The sequence below is a fragment of the Peromyscus californicus genome, unplaced genomic scaffold (genome assembly GCF_007827085.1).
Source record: "Peromyscus californicus insignis strain IS unplaced genomic scaffold, ASM782708v3 Scaffold_1__1_contigs__length_55948999, whole genome shotgun sequence".
Classification (NCBI taxonomy): Eukaryota; Metazoa; Chordata; class Mammalia; order Rodentia; family Cricetidae; genus Peromyscus; species Peromyscus californicus.
The window spans coordinates 37212841-37230901 of record NW_026294492.1 but is presented as its reverse complement, the minus strand read 5'-3'; the positions used below and the strand labels follow the sequence as shown (position 1 = coordinate 37230901).

Here is an 18061-nt window from a genome sequence, read left to right as displayed (position 1 = left end):
TGGGGCTCAACTCAGGTCACAAGGGACATGTCCTCCAAGTCCTACAAACACACCTGAGACTGCTCATCTTCCTAAGTGGGCCTGGGTCATAGGGCACACCTCCTTACCACAAACCTGTTTTCCCAGAGAACTTTGCCCGGCTTCTGTGCTCATCTTTTTTTTCAAATATTGTGTCTGTACCATGTTTGTTTTTCCCCATCCCAAGGGAGCTTCTGGAAACAAAAGCCAGGAAGACTTTGTTGTTGTTTCTTGGTGTCTTGCTGGTATGTGTCTGCGCCAGGCTCCGATCACAAGCTAGGCTGCCTGGAGAAGGACAGCCAAGGAAGAACATGGTAAAAGGAACATCTGTCGTGCTGCCGCATACATGTCTTTTTTTTTTTTTTTTTTTTTTTTCGTTTTTCGAGACAGGGTTTCTCTGTGTAGCTTTGCGCCTTTCCTGGGACTCGCTTGGTAGCCCAGGCTGGCCTCGAACTCACAGAGATCCGCCTGGCTCTGCCTCCCGAGTGCTGGGATTAAAGGCGTGCGCCACCACCGCCCGGCCCCCGCATACATGTCTTAACAGAAATTTTCTGGATCTGGCTTGCAAGAGACCAAAGCAGTCTCACATGAAATCAGACACTGAACAAAAAGTGAAATCTGCGGGTATAATAAAAAAATAAGACCCTTCTCCCTCAGCATCAGGCAGCGGGTCTTCAACTTCTTGACATTTTCTAAAAAGGGGAGTGGGCAGCCGGGCGGTGGTGGCGCACGCCTTTAATCCCAGCACTCGGGAGGCAGAGCCAGGTGGATCTCTGCGAGTTCGAGGCCAGCCTGGACTACCAAGTGAGTTCCAGGAAAGGTGCAAAGCTACACAGAGAAACCCTGTCTCGAAAAACAAAAACAAAACAAAACAAACAAACAAAAAAAAGGGGAGTGGGCATTCAGAACTCAGTGCCTGGACTTTGGGACACAACATTAAATACAGTCTCTTCCTCAGGATTGGTGAATGATGGAGGCTGTTGTCTATGGCAGCCCCTCAGCCTAAGTTGTGGCAGGAAATGGGGAAAGAAAGAACAGCTCCTCACTGCCATGGCTTCCCCCTTGGGATGGTCTCTCTATTCAAACGCTCTCTGGAAAGTCCCTAACCCCCAGACTCTTGGAAACCCAGCTCCCTCTTAGTAGTTTCTACCTTTTTTTTTTTTTTTTTAAAGATTTATTTATTATGTATACAGTGTTCTATCTGCATGTATGCAGGCAGGCCAGAAGAGGGCGCCAGATCTCATTACAGATGGTTGTGAGCCACCATGTGGTTGCTGGGAATTGAACTCAGGACCTCTGGAAGAGCAGTCAGTGCTCTTAACCTCTGAGCCATCTCTCCAGCCCCGTAGTTTCTACCTTAATCAGAACTGAAAATAATTTAATAAATTAATAGTTATATATAACTAAATTAATAGCTTAACGAGTTATTGTTAATTTATTAGAAACATCATTAAAAACCACCAAATTCCTGTTGTGAGCTATGAAGTGAGAACAGACAGTCCTGTCTTCATTTTGGTGACTTTATCTTTTGAACAAAAAATATATCATATTTGGATGTATGAGTCTTATAGTTTAGTTGGGGGATGGAAGAGCTCATGTAAATTCAAGTGGAGTGACCTCAATATTATGATGGGGAAGTGCAGACTGTAGGGCACAGAGCAACAGGATACCTAGCAAGGGCTTTGGGTGACAGAAAAGGCTTTCTGGGTAGGCTTAGAAAGACCAAGGCCCTGGGTGCAGGTCAGGCTCTGATGGGCCAGCTGTAGGTAGACTGCCTGGTAAGGAGGGAACAGAGAGCAGCTGGCCTGGCTCTGACTCAGCCCCAAGTTTCTAGGAGCAGTGATGGCTATGTTTTAAAGTTGGTGGTCATGAACACACGTTTTCTCCCACTCAAAAGCGTGAGTGAGCTGCTGTATGCCTAGGCAAGAAGATTCCACTCCCCTGTTCATCCACATGTGCTGAGGGAATCAAGAGCCTATGGAGGGTCCTTCCAAAGGCAAAAGCCACGGGTTCTCTTCTCCTTTGCCCCTTGGAGAGAAGGGAGCAATGTCTTACAGGGTCCATGTTCCAGGCAAAGGAGTCTGTAAGCATGTGTGAGGTGTTAGATGCGGGATCAGACCTTTTGTGAGCAATGCATTTTTATGATTAAACCTTTGGGTAAAGCTTATTTGTTCCAACTTTAGCTGAGTGTGTTCATCTGAGTGTGGGGTAAACGCCTTAAAACACAGGTTGGTTGTAAATAACCCACAGAGAAACTGAGTTAGAATTCATTTTATAAAATAAGGACTGCCGGAGTTATAGGAGGCTTTCCGGCCCACCGAATCATGAGAAAGAATTATCTTTCTGCAGCTGTGAAAAAGGAAAACTAACATCCTGTCTGGGGAACCCCAACTACATTACCCAAAGGCCAATTTCATGTCATGGAAGTGAATCAGAGGGCTGAATTTGGAGAAAGTCCATAAATTCTAGATCACACAGGAAATGATTCCACACTATTATTGAGTGAATATAGTAAGAAATTATGATCCTTGAGTAAACAACCAGAAAAGTCTGAGTGCATTTGTCTAAGCTGCAAACGGTCATGTGGATCAAATTACTAATAGTTTAGTTCATGAATGTACAATAATATGTGCTTCAACTCATGCCAGTTGATAATCTTCAGAGATGTCTGAGTGACTTCTGGTCCCAACATTAATCCATAAGGTCATTAGGGAATTAAAAAACAATATGACTAGTCTGGGAAAATGTTGAATCACTGTCGGGCAGCCATTAACCTTTCATATCAGCTCAGTTTCCCAAATATACGGATCATTTCTAATGAGGACAGGAGTCAGGGCAGCCAACTTATTTTAAGGACCAAGTAGCAAATATTTTAGGCATTGCAATTCTGTCCTCTTACAAGCAAGCAGCCAGTGACTGTCCTAATGGCCATATCCACGCTAGTGAATGTCTGTGACTATGCTCCAGTACAACTTTATCTGTCAAAATAGTTAACTTGCCCCTGGGCTATAATTTCATGCCTAGCCCTGAATGACTGTATCAATGCAGGAAGATTTGACATTCTTGGAGAAAAATTAGCTCTTTGGAGGTCCACAGCAGACTTCTCTGACACTGTAGTTTGAGGGCATCTTTGACACTGGCCAATAGATGGTGTCCTTTAATATTTATAAATACTGCATGAAGAAGCCTGGGTGAGGGCTACCTGCTTTTGTCAGAGGCCAGACGCCTCATCCCAAAGCAGGCTTGGGGCTGGATCATGGAGAACTTCTAACTCGAGGTGTAAAACACTTAGAGGAAAGGAATAATTACACTAAGCATATTCTCTTACACACAGCACCTTCTCTTTATACAGATTCTCTTTACAGAGTCAACTTCAACCAGGTTAATCTCTTCTATCCCCACTAACATCTCTCTCCTCATTCCCTGCCGTAGGCCTTAGTTTTTGTCTCCACCGTTTCTCCCTTTGGAGGACTGATGTTTTGGGTCAAAATCTAATTATTAGGTTGGTTGGTTACCTAACATTTGTGAGGGCAATCTCCAGTACTACAAACTAGATAGATAGCTAGATAGCTAGATAGCAAGGCAGAAAGACAGACAGACATGAGTGTATAATGTCTGGTGAACATTAGGAAGATGATAAAACTATAAAAATATATGAAACTAAAATTTCTGGGGAAAGTTAACAAAACATATCTAATTTTGATCCTCAACTTTCCCCTCTGAAACTACTAATATTTTGAGGGAGAATGGCATGAACCTCAAACATAGTGAAAGAAGGTATCAAAGACCCAACTTTGAGTGGGCAGAGAAACAAGTGGTACTAGACCTGGCACACTTGAAAAGCCAAGCTGCAAACAGCATTAAGTCAATATAGGAACAAGTTCAGCACACACTTGAGTGCTAACAGGCTAAGAACTTAGGACACCTCTGGAAGCAGGCTGGAAAACTGACTTGAGAACACTGGCTGAATGAAGGACAGGTGAAGGTCGTGCGAATTCCTGACCACGCCACGGAACCCCCTACGCATACTACTGGTAGGGGAGTATTGTTCCTCTCACACCATGTCCAAAATCTATACACGCAGGCTCCAGATGAGGAAACAGATTTTCATCGCACACAGTTGATGGTGGGCACAGAACCTTAAAAACAGGAAAAGCCAGTGACTAAACAGTGACTACTTAGGCTCTTTCCCTCCACTTTAACATCCGGAAGAGAGAAATTAAGAGTGCTAGTCACTCTCTTCCCGGTCAAAAACATCATTCAGTAACACCGTTGGGAAAAGCCAGCTTTACCTTAAACTTGTGATCAGCTGGCCTACCAATTGAAGCAGTTGCTGACCAACCAACCAGTCTCTCCACTGTTGAGTCCACATGGACACAAATGACCAGAAAGGCGAGGGAAACCTCTAATCAGAAATAGGGAGGTAGAAATGAGAAAAGCAACCTCAAAGGGTAGTCTATAGGAGAAAAACTTTTAAGAAACTGTACAAGACACGCCAGGGATGGAGCTGCATGCCTTGTTCATCCTAGCATGTGGGAGACTGAGGCAGAATCAAGAATTCTAGGCCAGTCTGGGATATGCAGTGATGCTAACCCCTGTGCCCCTAAATAAACCCAGATAGTCCTCTACTTATGACAGCTTGACTTCGGATCTTCTGAACTTAGGGTGGCTAGGAAGCATTATGCACTCCGAAGAAACTGTACTCCGATTTGGAATGTTGAGCTTTCCCAGGCTAATGAGAGTGCATGCCTTTTCAGGACCCTGAGCAGCAGCATGGAGCTGCGGGGCTCAGCCAGCGCCACCATCATTGGGTGTGGGTGTGGAACTGACACTCCAGTGAACTATTCTGTAAGCTGTGATGTCTGATCGCTGGGTGTATGAAGTGTACTTATAACACCTGCAGTAGTATAATGGGTTTATTGGGATGGGAACCTTACCAAACATCTTAGTCCATCTGTAATGGCCTTCCATTTGTGACCGGGACAAACTACCAAGGGTCCTACTTACCTTTCTGCTCTAATCAATTTAAAAAACTGGGCAAAACTGAGAAAACTGGTTTTGGATCTTGGAGAACAGGCAGCACAAGTCTGTGACTCCTGAGAGGGCACCCCATCCATACCAAAGTGGATCCTATTCACCTGATTGAGCAGAGACTGGAGTTTAGGCAGTATGGGGCAGTTCTAGAAAGGATGCAACCACACAGAAAACATTCCAGAAATCCTTCACAGACATCCTTCTGTGTCTTTGTCAAATAGTAAGGTGCACATGTGTAGTGTGCAAGCCCGTGAGGACAGGGAAAAACAAGAAGGGGTAGGGAACTGAAGGGTTCCTAGATTTCGCACAGGGCATGTAACTCCCAAAACTCCAGCATTCAGAGAACTGGATGTGGTGGTTTGTCTATAATCCCAGCATTCTGGAGGCTGAAACAGGATGATAGTAGGCTTGGGGACAGCCTGGGCAACACGGACCCTGTTGTAGAACATTTGTTTACACTGTAAAGATGTGTCTCTGCCTAAGGCGCCTTCTGATTGGTTTAATAAAGAGCCAAGAAAAGTATGTCAGAGAGCAAGCTTAACCAAACACAGTTCCTCACAAGAACAAGTCTAGCACATCCCTTTCAAGAAATGCACTTAACATTTGTGAGATGTGTTGTGGGTCTTTTGTTACCTCAGTACACTAAGGAATTTCTAATGTTATAGCAATTTTCATTACAATTGAATTTTAAAAACATTTCATTATTTATATATGTGTGTATATGCGTGGGGGTACACTTACCTGTGTGTACAAGCGGAGGTCAGAGAGGGCACTGGCACCCTCCATCACTTTTCCTGTTCCTCTGAGGCAGGGTCTCCTCTTGAACCTACCCTCCTATTTTTGCCCTTCTTGGTCCTGGGATTATAGGCGTCTGCAGGGGAACACTTAGTTTGTTTCATGGGTGCTGGAATCTGAACTCTGGTCCTTACAGTTGTGGAGCAACTGTTATTAACCACGGGGTCATCTCTCCAACCCCCAACCACTGAGCTTTATCAAATGGTTTTTCTACACTTTGAGATCATCATGCTTTAATTTTCTAATGTACACACCTTTAGTAGGTTTTTAAAAATGTCAGCCAATCTTGAATTTCTAGAATAAGCCTATACCGGTCAAAACACACTATTGTCTTGTGTTGCAGGAATAGTTTTCTAATGTTTTCCATCTTTGGCCTGAAGATTGCCTTTGATAAGTTTAAATATATTTTTCAGAATTAAAGATTTACTTATGTGTGTTACTCTGCAAGTGTGTGAAGGAGGCTGTGAAGGCCAGAGGTGAGGCTGTGAGCCACCGTGTACGTGCTGAGAAGCGAAACCAGGTCCTGGATAAGAGCGGTATGCACTCTTGACCTGCCCCTCCCGTTTTTAAAAAAGGAAGTCTCATGTAGCTTAGGATGGCCTTAAATGTTACAGTCAAGGGTGACTCTAATTCTTCTGTCTCTATGTTGCAAGTACTGGATCAGTACACCTAGTGTATATGGCACTAGTAATCAAACCCAGGCAAGTGCCCTATCAACTGTTCTTATTTTCCAGATTTAAAATGTTTTATGATCAATTTCTCTGGCTTATTCACAATATTATTGGCAACTTAAGTTCACATATTTGGTCTTTAGGTTGCTTTAACTACAAACATTCTAGCATGGTGGCAAATTAAAAACCAAGCAGAGCGTTGTTGCCATCTGGTGGAAATGCCTACCATTACCCCATTGAAAAAGGTCCTGTGTGACGCCAGCCTTTCCACTCAGGAAATCAGTCCCGCCGATTTCTCACTAGGACTCTCAATCTTGTATCTGATTTCCATTTGCTCACCACTACCTGAGTTCAGCGTCTAACTTTAGTATTTGGCTAAAATCACTGCTCTGATACAGGCCCAGATTCTACTTTATATGCAAACATTTTGGAATGAGTAGTCTGGCTAGAGATAAGAATAAAGCAGAAGTCCAACAAATACTGGTTGAATTTTAAAAGCACTCCATTCCCTAAAGTTACCTAGGAGGGCGCAAAAGCGTACAAATTGCCAAGCTTTTCCCTGTATGAACAGACTGACTGATAAATGATACTCACACACATTGTCTTGTGGGCTTGCCCAGAAAGTGTGAAACTTAAACCAATGACATTTGGAAGAATAACCACAGGGCTAGGGTGGGAGGACAAAAGTAAACAAACCTGAGATCAAACAGGTCATCCCATGCTGGAGAGTAAGTAATTGCTCTAATGGGACAACATGCCAAGAGATGTGCCTGGCTGGGTCCTGCTCATATATGACTTCTCTGTGTGAAGATTTAGGTTTGAAAATCCCAGTGCTCAGAGAGGCCAGCTTGGTCTACAGGACAGTCAAGGAAGGCTACACAGAGCGACCCTGTCTCAAAAAACAAATCCCAAACCCTAAAACTCCCAAATTGATTACAATACTTTTTTTTTTTTTTTTTTGGTCCTGATACATATTATTTGAATTTTGTAATATTCTGTAATCCTTCCGATAAACATAACTAACAAAGCATCCTAGAAAAACACTGAAAAATCTTGTAGATTAAATGAAGACTTTTTCTTCTTTTAAAACTGTCAGGGACAAGGACAGAATCTCTAGTTAGTGGAAAAATACAGACCCCCGATAAGACAGGAAACTAGAACATCTTACGGTCAGGTTGTCTAGCGACAGGACATTGAGCCCTTGACCTTTTCACCCTGTAAACATCCTACACAAACATCCTGTTAGCTCCCCCCACTCTGCAGAAACTATATAAATCCTACTGGAGAAAAATAAAGTTGCACCTTGATCAGAATCTTGTCTTGGTGTATTTTCTTTGTGTCTCCTGTCCCTATCATTCCGTCCTTAGGGTGGTCGAGTTCCCATTGAAGCCCTGCTGGCCGGGGCAACTGGCACCCAATGTGGGACTCGAACCCAGGACCCTGAGATTGAGTCTCATGCTCTACCGACTGAGCTAGCCGGGCAAAATGGAGTAAGGGGTCATCTGGGAGGTGATTATCCAAGGTCCCCATAAACCCTGGCAAGGCAAACCCCCACTTATCTAAGGTTTGTAATATTCTGTAATCCTTCTGATAAACATAACTAACAAAGCATCCTAGAAAAACACTGAAAGATCTTGTAGATTAAATGATGACTTTTCTTCTTTTAAAACAATAAGCAATGTCTACTTTTTCATTATTTATAGTGGTTCCCACATTACAGTAATATGTATTTAAGATCCTACAGCTCGAAACACAATATCCTTTTGGTCTCCTGGTAGGCTGGGGGTTTTAAAGGTAGAAGGCCCAAATCTAAGAAACAATAGAAGAAAAACCTTCATCTGGAACCTCAGAACAGTCTCCTAGAAGTCTACAGTAACATCATTAAGATACACACAAGAGCCAAGATGTTTGTTTTATTGATTTCTTGGGTGGGGGTGGTAGAGAGATTGAGAAAATGTTTGTTTCCTGCTTCAAAGAACATTCCCAAGCAGAAGACATTCATTCTCATGACATACGGACAAACACTGCTCTCCCTGCATTCGTGACAATTTGAGTTTAAGATAATGTTGACAGAATGCATCTCTGAAATACAGTGCACTCATCTGGACCAGTGGGCACTCCACTGGCTCTTGTTCACAGGGGAAAGGAACTGGCACTTAAACATCAAATATAAATCTAAAAAATGCAACTTGTTTGACTTGTGGCAGCACTAGTTACTAAGGAGGAACCATTCAGCAATAATGGTCTCAAATATTCATAGCTAATGAAAATGCATTTAACCAAGGGACTGCTGATTCTAAGAACTGTGGCATTTGTGAGTAAGGGAGGAATTCTAAGTCTGGACGTCAAATTCAGAGAAAAGAATCAGTAATTTCACATTTGCAGTATCTATAAATAAAATACATGGATCAGAAAAGAATCATATGTTAAATAGAAAGTGCATACAGAACTCAGGAATACCCTTTTCATTAATTCTGTGACTTATTCTAGTTCAGTAAAATGCTCACAAGGAAAATAACCACTTAGGGCAGACAACTGGTTATATCATTGCTGTTCAGAGCTTCATGAGAGCAAATGAAGGGATATTGATCAACATCCCTGCTTTAGACTGAATCATTTATCTTGAAACAGGTTATTTCATAAGACGGACCATCCACATTATACCTTGAAAAGTCAAAGCAAAAAGTACAACCATAGAAAGCCAGAGTTCACCAGAACATCTAGACAGAAGTCTGTTTGTAGTTTTTGGTATCCAAAACTTTTTTGCCACACATTGCACAGATGCCTGAAACGAAAGAAAACATGTGAGGAACATAGTACCACCAACTTTTGGTTTCTTTATGTTAATCTAAAGCTTAAAAGCACTTAGCGGGTGCTGTGGGATGTTCTGTATGTCAAATATGTTGCTGATTAGTCAATAATTAAAACACTGATTGGCCATTGGCTAGGCAGGAAGTGTAGGCGGGACAAGGAGGAGAATAAAGCTGGGAAGTGGAAGGCTGAGTCAGAGAGACACTGCCAGCCGCCACGATGAGAAACAGCATGTGAAGATGCTGGTAAGCCACGAGCCATGTGGCAAGGTATAGATTTATAAAAATGGATTAATTTAAGCTGAAAGAACAGTTAGCAAGAAGCCTGCCACGGCCATACAGTTTGAAACCAATACAAGTCTCTGTGTTTACTTGGTCGGGTCTGACGGCTGTGGGACTGGCAGGTGAGAGAGATTTATTCTGACTGTGGGCCAGGCAGGAAAACTCTAGCTACAAGCGGGTGTGAAGAGAGGCTCAATGGTTAGGAGCACTTCCTCTGTCATCATGTAAACTAGAGTTTGGGGTTCAATCTTCACATATCCTCACAAATGCCCATAATTCCAGATCCAAGTGGGGTGGAGACAGAGGATCCCTGGGGTTTGCTGCCTTCCAGATCAACTGAGAAAATAGGAGCTCCAGGTTCAGGGAGAGACCCCACCACAAAAAGGAATAGGTTGCCAGGCGGTGGTGGCACACGCCTTTAATCCCAGCACTCACGAGGCGGAACCAGGCGGATCTCTGTGAGTTCGAGGCCAGCCTGGTCTACAGAGTGAGATCCAGGACAGGATCCAAAGCTACACAGAGAAACCCTGTCTCAAAAAACCAAAAAAAGAAAAAAAAGAATAGGTAGAGAGTGCAGAGGAAGAAGACACATGATGCCCTCTTTTGGCTTTAAGAACTTTAAAGCATTATAAAAGGAAAACATCCTTTGACTACAAATATATTTTAAACTCCATTTTGTCTTAGAAAAAAAGAGTATTTAACTAACAGTGTATGAAAGGCTACTCCTTTCTGTTATCCAAGGCAACAGCAAATCAAGTAGATCTGATGAGACTAGAAAAATTAAGTTAAAGAAACGTACCTTTTTTGTAGGCACAGCCTTGACAGTAATGAGAACTTGGCTGGTGTACAGAACTTTTACAAATTCTGCAAGTGGAGAACTTATTCTTTCCATATGGATCAAACCTAAAAAGTTAAAGAAAGAAAAAAAATATTCATACGACAAGAGAAACTCTTAACCCCTTGTAAGCTGCACTCTGATTGTGCATTGTCATTTCTCCCATCAAATTCCACAACTGACAGAGCCCTCCGCCGGCTCACTACTGTGTAATATGCCTGCATTACTCTGCCCTTCATGTAAGCTGTAGTTTATGAAGAGCCATAAATATCAGACCCATTCCTAGTACTTGTACGTGCCATTCTATTTGTGCCATAAATATGAAAATTGATGAAATACGAGTATAAGGAATGACTGATTCTACAAAAGAATCTAAGTAACTGCTTTAGGATGACTAAATGTGAACTGTTATAACTACTATTGAACTGGGTTATGGGTAAGCCAACTACCAAAAATATTAAAAATATTGTATGTGTGTGTGTGTGCGCGCGCTATTGAGGCCAGAAGGGTTTGGGTCCTTCAGAGATTGGGTCACAGGTGGTTTTGAGGTGTTAATGCAGGTGCTGAGAACTGAACTGAGGTCATCTCCCAGTTCCAGTCCCCTCCCTTGCTTTTTTTTTTTTTTTTGGTGGTAAAGCCAGGCTGGACACCCTGAACTCCTATTCTTTTGTCCCAGCACTTGAGTACTGGGATCACAGGCATGTACCATCATACCTGGCTTAGCTTTTGTTCCACTACAGTATAGAATATATGCTGGTGATGGTTTATAAGAGGAAAATTATATAAAAATCCAGCTTTACCTCAATACCCAGTGATAGACAAATACATTCAGTTTATGTTTTAAGATAAAATATGTTATGTACATCTCCTAATGACTACATAACAAGCATTTTTAATTGACTGGCCTAATCTCTTTGAATAAAGGGGTTTCTACTATATAAACATGGCATCCTATAGGAACCACAGGGCAAATAACTTTAAAATAGTCCTCCCAAAAGTGGCAATAATGCTCTAATTTAAAACTGTTTGCCTAGCTCCAAAGTAACTATTTATACTTTCTCTGGGTAGCATCACAGTTCTGGTATCCTGTCTGAGGCACAGCATAGAAGCTTCTTTTCTGTTTGACATTTTTTGCCTTCATTCATTTATTTTTATGTGTATGGGTATCTTGCCTGCATATATGTCTGTGTACCATGTGTGCTGTGCCTGTGGGAGCCAGAAGAACACCAGATCTCCTACTGGAGTTACAGACCAAGGTGAGCCACCATATAGGTACTAGGAATTGAACCTAGGTCCTCTGGAAGAGCAGTCAGTGCTCTTAAGCAGTGAGCCATCTCTCCAGCTCCATTATTTTCTATATTAAACAGACAAGTAAACCAACAGACACCCTTTGCTTGTCTTTATTCTTTTAAGACAGAATCTAGTCACATAACCCAGGCTGTCATGAAATTTACTATCTTCCTGCTCAGCTTCCCACATGCTGGGATTACCATCACAGCCAGGCAACAGATCACTTTTAAAGGTTGACCTTCTTAAACTTAGACAATCACTTTACTCCCACAAGAGTAAGGATGTTTGGGGTCCTTTTCTCAAACCACACTTTTATAGTTCTAAGATGACATTTTAATCTCCGAATTCTTATGATTAATTGGTAGACTTTTTCTTTTCTTTCTTTCTTCCTTAAGATTCTATTATTTTTTTAAATTATGTTTGTGTGTGTTTGTGTGTGGGTGGTGAATGTGCTGCTGAGGCCAGAAGATGGCATTGGATTCCCTGGAATTGGAGTTACAGGCAGTTGTGGGTCTTCTGATGTCCAAACTGAACTCAGGTCCTCTGGAAAAGCAGTGCTTCTGACCACTGAGCCATTTCTGCAGCCTCCCAGAGTTCTTGCTTTTTATAAATAATGGCATTGGAAGTTCAATGTAATGTAGTAGTCTACTTTCTAAAATAAGCTTGCTAGAGCACTCAAAAGTAATAGCTATACTTCAGAAATAGGAATAACTTATGAGTCTAAAGGAATTTTGAAGGTATATATAACTAACTAGTAAAAATCGAATGGTCTTAGAAAACACCAAGTCAATCAACAATACACAGTATGATGCTGTGCTGAACAGTAAGTCCATTACGCTGTTTTTATCAATTTTTTAAAATAAGCTCCTACTATGTAGCAGCCACTTTATAAACATCATTATTTCTTTTAATCATTGGGATGATGCTACACAATGGCTACTTATTCATTTAGCAAACATCTGAATACTTACTGTATCCAATTACTGTTCTAAATACCAAAGATGAACATTACAAATTCCCTGTCCTCATCAAATTCAAATAGGAGTGGACAGAGAGAAAAAACAAAGACAATCCAATAAAACAAGTTTTTCAGACAAGTATTGAGCATCACAAAGAAAATCCCAGCTGAAAGCTCTAGGGAAAGGAGACATACTGGTTAAGGACCCCTCACTAAGGAGCTCACATCTCAGCCAAGTATCAAGTAACAAGGAGTCAGGAGGAACTGCTTTAGGTGACGGTGGGATTGGCAAATCTAATGAGGATGTTCCATGGCAGATGAAGAGGAGTGTGGTATACTGGGAAGTCAGAAGAGAAAGATGTCCTGTCATGGAGGACCTTGTAAGAACATGGAAGAGAACTTAGATTCTATTCTACAGGGAAAGGGAACCAATGGAAGGCTTTAAGCAAAGGAATTACATGACCTTCTAGATGATCATTCTGGCTAACAACCCATCAGTGTGGGAAAAGGAAGCTAGGAAATGGGATAGCTGTGGGAAAGGTCCCTGTAAAAATTGAAACTGAATGTAATGAAGTATGCTATCAAAATCTTGTTTTTAAGATGGGAGGCATTTTGTCCTCATTCTCAAATGAAAAGGTACAGCTCAGAAAGGGCAAGAAACTGCAGTAACATGCTTCAGGTCATGTGACTACAGAGAGAGACAGTCCCATTCAAATTCAGCTTCAACTCCAAAGCTCATGACTTTCCCACGTTTCCTTGGAACCTTTGATCTGTAGGCAAACTAACAAGGAGATAAAACAGAAATCATGTTTCTTGCAAAATAATAGAAAGTGGCACGCCGGGCGGTGGTGGCGCACGCCTTTAATCCCAGCACTCGGGAGGCAGAGCCAGGCGGATCTCTGTGAGTTCAAGGCCAGCCTGGGCTACCAAGTGAGTTCCAGGAAAAGGCGCAAAGCTACACAGAGAAACCCTGTCTCGAAAAACCAAAAAATAAATAAATAAATAGAAAGTGGCACTATCCTCTTCCTATATTGGCACAGGGTGGAGGAACAGCTTACAGGAAACAGGTTACCTCTGTACACCACCACTGCCTAACTCGACACACCGGGATCCGGCACATTCACTCCAGCAGGCTTGCTATTTAAAGTCAACTTCATGAACTCTAAAGATGTTCTCACCTACCTTGCTTTCTTTGAAGTCAAAGCTTTGTTTTCATTCAGCTTCCTCCCACCACTTTCTGTATATTGAAAAAAGTGCATACATAAAAATTTACTTCTGTGCATGTAACATACAATGTGCTTAATGCTCATGAAGTAGTTTAAAAGTTCACGCTGACCTTCGACCAATAAATTGCCCTTTATGTGATTTTTTAAAATCCTCATATAACAGCCCAGTTCTTAACAAACACTTGTATAAAATACACTGGATTTATTACTAAGTCTCAAAGTAGTGCTTTGGCAATGACCTACAGTTTCTTTGTCTCTGTAACATCGTTCTGCTTTCATAGCATAGACTGAGTACAGAAAAACACTGGGTTCCCCCACCCTTGAAGATATCCTTTGCTGTATATGTTTTTTGTTTGTTTGTTTTTCAGAGACAGGGTTTCTCTGTGTAGTCCTGGCTGTCCTGGAACTCAAGTTGTAGACCAGGCTGGCCTCGAACTCGAGATATCTGCCTGCTGCTGTCTCCCAAGTGCTGGCATTAAAGGTGTGTATCACCATGCCTGGCCTGCTATATGTAAGTGAAAATAGTTTAAGTTTGTTCAAGAACATAAAACTTAGATGTGGGAAGGAAATTTAAATACAGCCCTTATTAAGCTGAATCAAATAGACACATACTGAAATGATTTCATAATTTTACTACTTCTTGACTATATTAGGAATCCGTACACATAACTCAGATGATGAAAAAGGAGATATAAAATCACAGGGGGAAATCCAGAACTCTTTAGTGTTTAATAGATGAGATAATAAATGAGCATTTATTTCCTATTTCACTTTGCTAACAGTGAAACACTAAAGCAAAGCCTACAAGTATCCGATCCAGCTTCTATTTCCTAGTAAGAAACAATACTTGTGGTATTCCGTGCGCCATCCTCCATGTATCTGGAGTGATAACCCTGCCGAGTTTCTTTTCACCTGTTAAAGCAAGACAGCAAAAGGGAAGAAGAATTATCATCTAATAAACATACTATGTGGAAATAAAATAATGAGCCCATTTCTTTTCTAACTTTAAAATAATAAATATACTCTATCATGCCTGAGGTTGATAATGCTATCAAGTCAGATTACAGTAGGAACCTACAAATTCTGAGGTGGAAACCAGTGAATGAAGACTTAAGACAGTAACTGTGGACAATGGATAACTGAGTCTGAAGAAGATTTATCCAATAATAAGATGCTCTCACTGTTTATACTTTAAACAATTATTTATTTATTTTTTTAAAGATTTATTTATTTATTATGTATACAGTGTTCTACCTGCATGTGTACCTTCAGACCAGATTTCATTACAGATGGTTGTGAGCCACCATGTGGTTGCTGGGAATTGATCTCAGGACCTCTGGAAGAACAGCCACTGCTCTTAACCTCTGAACCATCTCTCCAGCCCAACAATTATTTTTTAAACAATTAAAAAATTATAATTTAAACAATTTGACAAACTTCCTCATCCTTCAACATTTCATAATCACCTAGTATGTACAAAACCCTGTACAAGGTACCGATGGAAATAAAACCATGAATCTAGATTTCAGCGGGCTTATACCCAAGTTCATTAGTTTCTTAAGAGCTTGTAGGCAGATCATAGGAAATAAATGAACTGGACAGAACAGTACACAAACCGAATAAGTGTGTTCTATTTTTTTCCTTGTTAAGAGTCTATAGGGTTCATCAGATTTTCAAAGTGATCAGAGATTTTAAAAAAAAGTGAAGAGCCCTTCAGTAAAAATATAAGCTGGAAAATAAAATAAAATAAAATATTTTTTTATATTTTATATATATGAGCTAATTGAGACAGTTTAAACATCTGGCAATGCAAATATGAAGAAGATAAAGTCAAACCGCGAAGATAAAGGGCACATCCTGAGGAAAGGCATGGGAAGTTCAGGGTATACATCTGCATATAAGTTCAGGGTATACATACTCTGGCTAACTCAAGTGTGAAAAGGGTAAATGCTAGTGAAAATGAAGTTGGAAGGATAAGCCAGGGCCTTATCTGTAGAGGGTCTCAGACATCCAAAACAGCCACAGTTACCTTACTGTTTAAGTAGGAAAAAAGTCAGGCTGGAGAAGTGAATTTGATACTCAATGGTATGGACGTGCTAGCCGAGGCCAAACATTCTCCAAAGATTTAATGCAGCCAGAGAAACAAACAAACAAACAAAAACCAAAAACAATAAAATAAAACAATACCAAAAAAACTCCTTGGAACTGAGTAAATGGAAGACTACTGGTGAAAGTTTAAAAGTTCTTTAGTAGTATGGAAAGTCAGTTTGTATTTCTAAAGTTATAAGAAGTAACTCTAAAAATCTGGAGACAAACAACTTTTTGAAACAATTTAGGACACAGGGAAAGACAGAACTGTGGTGGCTGCCTGACATTATGGCTTTTGTAGGAGTATGATTTCAGTTTACTTACAGGGTGAGTTTGATGAGCAGACAGACTAGGAAGTTAAAAACAATAAAACATCAGCTTTTTTCCGGAAGAGCAGAGAAGTAAATAGGAGGAGGAGGAGGAGGAGGAGGAGGAGGAGGAGGAGGAGGAGGAGGAGGAGGAGGAGGAGGAGGAGGAGGAGGAGGAAATGACCTTGGATGGCACACATTCAAGTCCAAAGCATGTGCATTTTACGGTGATGCCGCTATGGGTCTTGGACTCTGAAATTGGGTTTTATGTTCCTTGGAGATATTAGTTCAGTTTCCTACTATCCCCAGTGTCATCTGGGACAAAGCACTTACAATATAGAGAGAATTAAAACAAGTGAAAGTAGACAGAATTTTTGTCATCTATTAGCAAATGTACAGAACTGACAAAAACGACAAAGAAGACCCAAGTTGTACATGTAAGAATTACACAGCATGAAGGCACAAAATATACATACATTTAAGCCACATTTAATCAAACATCTCCCCTACTTTCAAAAAGAATAAAAATAACTGCTTAAGGATGGAGGCTGGGCCTGATGGCACAGGCCTGTAATTTCAGCTACTTGGGGGTGTCTGTGTCCTAGAGTATTATGTACTGAAGGGATATAAACAAAATGGATCATGTATATTAGATAATAATTGGGATACAAAGAGTTGAGTTCTTATGTTTAGCCCGAGGAAAAGAGATCGAGATAAGAAAGTTGTTTTTAAACAAATCAACAGTTTTTGCAGTTAAAAAAAATCAAATATTTTCAACAAATCTCAAGGATTTCATTAGAATTATTGAATGGTAACTAAAAGGATCAAAAAGAGCTTCCAGGGGTGACTACACAGATATCTGTGGCGATGATGAGACTTTCTCGTTCCCCTTACCCAGTGCTGTGGGTATCAATGAAAAGAATGGACGGGACGGTACAAAATATCCAGTTAAACTTAACCTGTATTAAATGTTGCATGTGGTTTGTAAGGAACGGCCAAAAAGTCAAGATTCAAATTCTACACCGGACATAGGAACAGTACGAGAAAGGATTCGTTGTTTGTAATCTTAGAAATGAACTGAGAGCCTGGAATTTATACTTGCTACACGGGTAGCAACTCTCGATGCTACCGGGAAGATTTTGAAGATCCATTTTAAATGACTCTTGGAGCCAGTCAAGAAGTTGTAACTGAGCCGGGCAGAGGTGGCGCACGCCTTTAATCCCAGCACTCGGGAGGCAGAGGCAGGCCGATCTCTGTGAGTTCGAAGCCAGCCTGGGCTACAGAGCGAGATCTAGGAAAGGCGCAAAGCTACACAGAGAAACCCAGTCTCGAAAAACCAAAAAAAGTTGTAACTGAAAAGATCCAGGACGAAGGGCGGGAGGAGGGCAGGAGAAACAAACAGAGACCGTTCTGAACACAAAGCATAGGACTGCACAGTCCCTGGGACGGGCAAGGATGACGGCGGGACACCGCAGGAAGGCAAAGCTTACATCCACAGACCCGGAGGAGAAAAAGCCAAGGCCGAGATCCCACGAGAATTCCGTCAGGCTCCTCCCGCCTCCTCCTCCCGCAGACGCAGCCCCTTAACTTACATTTTTCGCACACCATCCTTCCACCGACTGTCCCCTCAACCTCCAAATCAGGAGCGGCCGCCAGATAACATCAACAACACAGCCGGAGACTTCCCCTTCCGGTTACGTCAACTCGCTTCCGCTCTCTCGGCATCCCGCTCCCGCCTATCCTGAA

The 18061-nt window shown here is 41.5% G+C and overlaps 1 pseudogene; it reads right to left on the bottom strand.

Moving 5' to 3' along the window:
- Positions 1–8411: 8411 nt before the first annotated feature.
- On the bottom strand, positions 8412–17926 carry LOC128115618 (cysteine-rich PDZ-binding protein-like; annotated as a pseudogene).
- Positions 17927–18061: the final 135 nt, after the last annotated feature.